This window comes from Nycticebus coucang, chromosome X (genome assembly GCF_027406575.1).
Source record: "Nycticebus coucang isolate mNycCou1 chromosome X, mNycCou1.pri, whole genome shotgun sequence".
In the NCBI taxonomy this organism is placed as follows: domain Eukaryota; kingdom Metazoa; phylum Chordata; class Mammalia; order Primates; family Lorisidae; genus Nycticebus; species Nycticebus coucang.
The window spans coordinates 24,329,071-24,337,866 of NC_069804.1; positions in this window are offsets into that span (position 1 = coordinate 24,329,071).

Consider the following 8,796-nt stretch of genomic DNA (forward strand, 5'->3'; position numbering starts at 1 on the left):
CCCATGGGCAAAGGTGGAGAGAGAGGTACGTCTTAGGGAGAGCGCGTTTCTTTACAAACAGCTTCCTCTGCTGAGAACCACGACCCAACTTCTAGTCCAGCCTGGGCAGGCGGCCGGCAGGATGCCCTCCCTGCCTGGATGTAGGGCCAAAGAGATTGCCAGGGGCCCCGACGCTGGCGGAGTGGGGGTGAGGGTGGTGGGTGGGAGAGGGACGGGGAGGGGTAATCCACGCCGGGTTTTCCTCTCCCAACCCCTTCAATGTGTCAAAGAGAAAAGCGCTTTACAAAGGATTATACTTGAATCACTTACAGTCAGTATTTAAAAATACAAGGATGCATAACTGTGATTTTTTTTTTTTTGAGCAATAAACATCTGCACAACTCTTGGATACTGGTGGGTGGGTGGCAGACAGATCGGGCTGGCTTGGCAGAAGCGTTCAAGACATAACTAGAGGGGGATGAAGGGTGGGGAACAGGCACATTAATAATGCTAATACTAACACTCATGCTACTACTACTATTAAAGGCAGGACAAAAAGGATTTTTCTCTGTGTCCCTTTCTCTTTCTGCCTCTATTTCTCTGGTTTTTAGTTTGATCTTCACCCGTTCTTCCTACACTTGGGCGACTGGGCAGGGGTGGGGGTGGAAGAGAACTGAGCTATCCCTGACTTATGATTTTCTTTTAAACCCTCTCTGCGATTCCAAGGCACCTGGAATCATGTCTTGCCTTCCTCATATTCTTCCCTTCCATCCTCACCACACTTCAGTGTTTTTATACTGTCCAGTTCAGCTTTAAACTAATATTTTGAGCGCCGATTTCTTCCTCCCGCTCTCTCCCGGCCCCCAAAATCCCTTCCCGGCGTGCAGGTCTCATCGCACCCAAGAGGGGTAAAGACGAGTGGCTTTACTCGGTGCCTCCACCGCGGACTCTCGCGGTGTCCCCGCAGCTTGGTCGCTGGGAGAGACAGAGGCACTTTTTCCTCCCCAGCTGGCCCCGCGTCGGAAATCCACAAGACCTGGCTGCGGTGACTTCAGAGTCGGCTCTGCACACGCAGAGTGGGCTGAAAATGAGTCCAAGAAAGATCGAGTTAAACAAAAAGAGAAACAAATGCACAAATCATTTTTGAGAGCCCAACGGGGTTTCAACTATCTCGGTGGAAGACTTCTGCGCCTCCATCCCCCTCCTCCCCCTGCTGCAGCTGTTCTCCTTTTAAAAGAAGTCCGACTTTCTGCTGGGGTGTATTCTAATTTTAATCACCCACTGTAAAAGGGAAGGTTAACATAGAGTTTCTGGTTCTGATTTAATGATCCCTGGAATTAGACCTAATTCTATTAATGGAATATCAAGTGTTTCTTTGGGAGACCTGTGTGAAAACACTAGTTTATTTGTTTTGTTATTTTATTTATTTTTCGTATTTTCTAATCAGTCTTCCCAAGGGAGGATGTTATTGGGAAAGCATGTCTATTCACATTGGGGAGAAGGGCCTGACCTAGCAGCTCTGAAATGGTCTTTGTCACAATTCAATACCCAACTTCAAAATGTACAATTGACTTGCTATTCTCGAGAGATTAAATTTTTTAAAATTACTGAAACTTTTCTAAGGTACTGGATGGGGAGACAAAATCTGCTGGCGTCTCCACATTGTCTAATCAGAATATGAGTAACGATATATGTGTGTTATCCTATATGTCATTTTAGAAAAAATATAACAATGTGTCTAATACCTAGGAAGAATTTAATTGATGTGTGAGTAGGTAGACTTTTAAGAATTGGGCTATAGGACTATGTGTAAAATAACTTATAGTTTAGCCCGATTTAATATTTACTCTGCCAGCCAGCAAAATGACATTTCACTTTCTTTTCATCTCACTTCCTTCACTTCCCCCCCATGAATCATAAGTAATTTCATTTAGTGATGATATTATTCACTTTTGTACTTTTTTATTCACACCCTTTGACTCCTCTAATCTTTGGGGTCTGTAACTGTGGGTTTGTGCTTTTCCTGTGCTGCTAGGAAAACAATGGTTTAGAGTTCACCTGCTTTGAAAATCAATCACTAAATAAAAATGACGATGATGGCTGGAAGTGAGGGTCAGAAATGTTTAAAACTGTTGTTTGTGGTGAAAAATAGGGCTTGTCCCCAGAACTGGAAATAATAATTACCTAAAGAAGAGAGTGGAAGAAACCCCTGTCTTTCCTGTGGTGAGAGAGCTAATTCTACATTGCAGTTTTAAAATTATATTCGCAAGAAATGCAGAATAAGGGGGTGGCAGTTAGATGTCATTATCCAGGGGGAAAATGTTTGGAGGAGAGTTAACCTCACATAGTTTTCATTTGAGATGTTTTAATTTATTGTGCAATATACACATAGATAAATAAAGCTATAATGGGCTTCCAGTAGCACCGGACAGCTCAGGTCCCCTTAAATTATGCTCAACTTCTTCAAAACATATATTTAAACAATAGAAATAAACTTCATTGGCGTCTGCGGACCAATTTGGAAGCCATTGGAAGGGAAGACAATAAGACCTGATTACACCCAAGGATTCTCTGTGATGTGATATCCCCTTTGCCAAGTCATTTCGCAGTTTTATTTATTTAATTCCTTTCTTTTTTTTTTTTTTTAACAAACTTTCATTCATTTATGGTCTTCCGCAACCTGCTAATTTAACACTGGAGCGCGTTATTGCAGTGTTAGGAGGAGAGAAAGAGAGAGAGAAAACAACAATACTGCAATGATCCAAATGATACAGTAGAATTATAGCAATTATAGTTCTACTTGTGGAAGAAAACCTTGCTGAGATCAGGCAAACAAACTGAAGCCTTGTGAGGATAACAAGCGTCGGGATTGACAGCCGGTGCTGGGAAGAGCCGGAGGGCACAAACAGAAATATTTCCCTCCCCCCTCTCCCCCTTAACTCCAACCAGTCAAGGTTAACCTCCTCAAATGCTGCTTTCAGAGTCTTATCCACTTCAGGGTGTGCATTTTATGCACAAATCGAGGTCTCTCCTCCTGGAAGTCTGGCAGTAGGAGGAAATGTAACCTAATCTGCTTGCCTAGAACTTGTCCCTCGCCTTCTCTGCCCCCCTGCTTGCCCTCCACGTCCTACCCCTGCCTCAGTTCTCCTTATGGCTGCTGAGATCTGCCTGTGAACGGTATTTATTTGTTGATGTATTTTCAAAGGAGCAGCCGGTAGAAAGGTCCAAAGGGACCTATAACTTGGATTTCCTGGGAAGACTCCCTCGCGTTTGATAATCCTTTCCTCTTCGCAGTGTCATCCGCCTGAGCCGTGGGTTCCACCATTAGGGCTCGGCTGGGAGAGGTTTGTTGGGAAGCAGCTTTTTGAGAAGCCTCTTGAGGACCACGGCCCAGCCCTCAAGGTACAGACGTGTGAGTGTGATTACTGACTTAGGACAACTCCCCTTATTCGCAAACTTCACCACTTTCTGTTACTCGTCGGCAGCGGGGGTGGGGTGGGGGAAGGTTGGGAGACCGGGAAGTATAGAGAAAGCAGCTCCCCCTGCCACCCCTCACATCCATCCAAGAGGCAACCGAGGCTTCTAAAAGCTTTGCTCCAAGCACAGAGCTGGGCGAGATGGTCGCAGCCCCAAGTCTGCCCTCGTCCCCTCCCACGGGCTAGAAGCAAGTGTTTGGGCTCTGAGCTGCCCCTCTCCTGACCCACCCATCTCCCCGAGTTTCCAGACCCCAGAGGGAAACAACACTTCACCGCGCCCTGTAATCACCACCATCTGCTTTCTTCTCTCCAATGCCGGACGGCGGGACCCCAGGGTCGATGAGTCCAGTGCAGCCTTTACTGTGTAGCTGCTGCTCCGGGCGAACCTGGCGGGGGGTGATGGAAGGGGGAAGGTGGGTACCGGTTGGAGCGCCGGGAAGGAGCAGCGAGGGACCCAAGAGGGGCGTCAGCCCTCAGGCCTCACCGACCCCGGCAGTCCCAGTCCTCCACCCACCCTGTCCCCTCAGCCCCCCTTTTGAGCTCGGCTCAGCACCAAGGCCAGAGCGCGCCCCCTTGCGGGGGCTCTGAGTGGGCCGGGCTCTCCTGCAGCAGCCTCCGGGGACTAAAGTTGGCAGAGCCGAGTGATCCGGCAGGAATGAATGAAAGAAAACAAAAGCCTTAGAAACATTTCCAAGTGTTCAATAAAAGACCCATCTGTACCTTTCTTCTCCAGCGCGTTCGTGGTTAATGTCCCCCCATGCGCACGAGAGGGGAGATAATTGCTGGGTGGATTCTTGCTGGCGAACCTCAGGAAACACTGGACTGAGAAGTGAAATAAATAATTAGGGGTGGGGCCAAGGCAAGCGTGCTGAGGATGCAACACCCGCCGGAAATCTGAGTCCGCAGTCTCTGGGGCGTTAGTGGAGGCCTGGCGTCCTGCGCCCTCAGATCCTTCAGTCCCTAGAGGGTGAGGGTGGCCATCAAAAGGCAGCTAGCTCCTCGATTTTTTGAAATGGGCCTCTGTGGTACCTCCACATTACAGCTCACGAGCCCCTCACACCTTCCCTCTCTAGAATACCCCGCCCCCTGATTCTAAGTTTCCTGCGTTCAGACTTCAGGACTCCCCACTTTCTGATTCTAGAATTCTCCACTTTTTGACTTGATTGTCTCCCACCGTCTGTCTCTGTTATTTCTCCACCTTTTGACTCCAGGATCCCCCATTTCTATCTAAGCATCCTTCTCTCCACCTCCCTGAAGCATTGCATCAGGAAATCCCCGAACCTCACTACTCTCCACTACTTGTCAATTACCTACTCCCTCTTGGTCTGGCCAGAAATTGAGAAAAGAGAAATGTGGGGCTCTTGTCCAACCCCTTTCAAGGTGTTCAACCTTGAAATGATTAAGTTTTCTCTAGTAAAAAGTTACCAATGAGGCTTTTACAAAGGCAAAGAATTCCCAGTTCAAATCGATCCATATCTTTTTATTTCTTTTGCATGGAATGTGTTAATCCTAACTCAGCAGTCAGAAAAAACATGAATGATGCGTCTAAAGATCTGTAGTGTCGCAATCTCATGGCCCCAGACCTGCAGGATTTTAAAGTCATACCAAGACCACCAAAACAGTCACTAGGTAAGGCCTAGAAAAGAGGAATAAAAAAAATAGCCCCTTAAGAGTCCCTTATTTTGCGATGTGTCTTTGCTAATTGAAAAGTTCAACACGAGGCTTTCTCTGCCCATACAAGGCTATTTCAGAGCGGGAGGAGCAGAAGGAAGGGGTCCTGTAGGAAGGGAGGTGTGGGTGTCCCGGGTTTAATTAAGAGTTGTATTGTGTATAAGGGAGGAGCAAAGATGCGGGGCGGGGGGGGTGTTGCAGCGCCCCTTTCCCTTCATCACAAAATAACCTACAAGTTAAAATAAAGCCCGCGACTAAGACGAAGCCGGCTCTGGAATAGATACCATAAGAACCACAGTGCTTCTGGAATCAAGATCTCTAATTTCCTGCCGCAAATCACTTACCCGATCAGAAAACACAAATAGCTGAAACAGAAGGGCAAAAAATAGAGGAGGAGGAGGAGGACAAGGACGGGGAAGGAAGGCCCAGGAATAAAAATAACCGAGCTCCGACAGGCGTCTGCTCCAAACCTGCGGTAGTTGGGTCTCCTCCCCAACGGCTCCCCTTCTGCTCTCTACTTTCCAGCCCACCCGAGATCCCTTTTGAGGACACTCAGCATCATTGAGGGACAAGGGACGGCTCCCAGGCTGAGGGCTGAGGATAGGAGAGCAACGGTGGTAAAGAACTGGGACACTCCCGACCTTGGGGCCTCATGGCTGCCGACGTACAGCCGGTCCAGCTACGACGGCATCACCTCCCTGTCTAACCCGGCGCGGCGGGCAGGGCTCTGCGTAGGGTACCGCGAGCCGGAGACAGCCTCAGTTTCCCAGTAGTGAAGGTGTTGGCACCCAGGGACTGGGGAGCTTAGGGCACTCTGCAGGTGTCGCATCACTGGTGGCACTGCGGCTGCAGCCCGGATGTTAGGTGTCAGATCGCCTTCTGGGTCCAGGGGACCCAGGGAGCAGAACCAAGACCAGACCCCATGTGACCCCAGTGGCGATGGCGCTAACGGAGAGGCTGGACTAGGGTGCCCGCGAGAGGGCGCGGGCGAGGAGTCGCCTTCCAGGGGAAGGTCAGGCCCTCAGCGGGGCTAGGGACCTAGGGCTCTCCGGGCGCCAGGGCCTGACTGACCCTAGAAGATGACCGGGATAGCAGGACCAAAGTGGAAGGAGGAAAGTTGGAAAGAGGAAAGCTTATGCATCTAACTCAGATGCTAATGCACAGAAAGTGAGCTTGGGCTACTTTCCTTTGGAGATTAAATGAGATCTTGAACAGATTTGTTTTTGAGTAGGAAATCGTAGATTTTTTTTTTTTTTTTTGAGACAGAGTCACATTATGTTGCCCTCTGTAGAGGGCTGTGGTGTCACAGCAACCTCAAACTCTTGGGCTTAAGCGATTCTCTTGCCTCAGCCTCCCAAGTAGCTGGGAGTACAGGCGCCCGCCACAATGCCCGGCTATTTTTTGATTGCAGTTGTGGTTGTCATTGTTGTTTAACAGGCTGGGCCAGGTTCCAACCCATCGGTCCTGGTGTATGCGGCCGGTGCCCTACCCACTGAGCTATGGGCACTGAGCCGGAAATCATAGATTTTTCACAATCACCTGAAATTTTGTGTTGCATGCTTCTAATCAACATCACATTATCCCCCCACCTTAGACTTTGCAGGTTTGGAGCAGGTTAAGCACAGTTCCTAGCACCTGGGAAGCAGTTTAGTAAATCTTTCGTGAACCCCAGAATTGCTGTGGGAGTGTAGAAGATACTTTTATTTGGGCAAATGGCACTTGGTTTTTATTCTCCTGGGGTGGCACTGATTTCTCTTTCTCCCTTCCCCACCCTTTATTTATCAGGGCCTCATTCTCTTTCTTCAATTCTCCTATTACTGCTGTTGGGCCCCTTTCATTGGTCATTACTCCCCCTGTTTAAGGCTTGCAAAGGTCTAAGAAGAAATTAAAACTAATATATTTTGCTCAAAGAAGCCCAGAAGGGCTGGGAAAAAAGGGTGATTGAAAACCTACAGTTCAAGTGAAATTTAGACCTAGGAGTGATTTTTATTTATTTCTTTTCATGGATAATAGAGAGCTGGTGTTATCTGTCACTGTCTGTTCCACCTAATAAATAGCTCCAAGACTATAATCAAACAGGTATGAAATTTCCCTTTTCTGAGAAATGAAGAGACACCAACACCATCTTAAATAGTACAGATAGAAATGCTGTTGTTGACAATCTTCCATACTGGAGAACCAATTCCAAGCACTGTCTCTCTCTCTCATGCAGGCCTGACTTTTGGGGTAGGGTGGTGTGGACCCACACAGAAGGTTGTAAACAAAGATCTGCTAATTTAAATTTTAGATTCTCCCACCCTGCAGAAATATCCAGAGCTTTTTACTCTTTACCAAATGCAAAAGGGACTGATCATCTGAGAAAATGCCTGTCCTTTCTCTCATCCATTTCCCTTTATCCCCTTAAAAAAATATGAACTACCTAATTAGTTATTAGGCATCCCAGGCAGGGGATGGAAAGGGTTGAGGTGAGTATTGTTCCTAGACTCATTTCCTTGGGAGGTCCAACTTCCATCTGATATGTACCAAGTCCTGTTTTCCTCTGAGAGGGAGCCTCGTTGATGGAGGTTTCATCTACCTTCATTTGTTCCCAGGCATCTCTTTAACAACTGTCCCTTCACCTTCCAAGCATCCCATTGGCCAGGATTGGCTCCTACTGCCTGTGATGCAAAAATACCTCACCCAGAAATGCTGCTCTTCCACCTCATCATGGACCAACTCTTACCTGTTTCTCTCCACCCTGCTTCTTTCTTGTTCAGCTTTGGGGTTGAAGCATTTTGATGTTATTTGTAGAAAGGAAACTGACATTAGAGTAACCTTTTATGGCATTATGCTAAAGGGAGATTAAACTATAACTTTGAAAATTGTGACATTCCAATGAGAGTTATATTAAATTGCTTAACAACATTTTGAAGGCATCATTGGTATTGTCTGTAGTGGTAAATGAAACAAAGGATTTCACAGCATGTCGGATTTCATACTAAATATGCTCATATTTAAGTTTTTGAGCTATTGAATAGAAGAGGGGAGAAAGGGAGATGGTGCAATAGTTACAAAGGGGGATGAAATGGAGAGACAGAAGACTCCTTAGAGGAGATAACCCTGAGAGTAACAGCTGCTCTTCCCGTGTACTTACTTGGCGCCACACATTGTTCCAAGTGCTTTTCACATGGATCAGTTAATCCTTCTGACAAGCCTGGAGGATGGCTCTCTTATAACCCTCTTTTACAGATGAGAAAATTGAGGTACAGAAGGGCGATCAACTGGGCCTGGTTTTCCAGGGATTTTCCCAGTTTTCTAACTGAAATTCCTGTTTCCTGGGTAATCCCTCAATTCCAGGCAAACTAGGATGGTTGGTCAGCACAGGTAGAAGTAGTTCACCCAAGGTCACAGAGCTGGAGCCAGGGTGTGAATGAACAGAACAGTCTGACTCTGGAGTCTGCCACCCTTAACCTCTGCCAATCATACCCATTTTACAGATGAGTAACTTAGGGGTCAGAGAGAGATGAACTGCCTTGTCTATCATCACACAGCTTGCTAGTAGCAGGCAGAGGACTACAGCTCGGGATTTCCAGGTCACACCCCGTTGCTCTAAAAGAGTTTTTGTAGAAAAGAATGTGGCTTTTTAAAAGCTTATAGATAGAAGGAGCCAAATAAAGAAAAGATAATATCC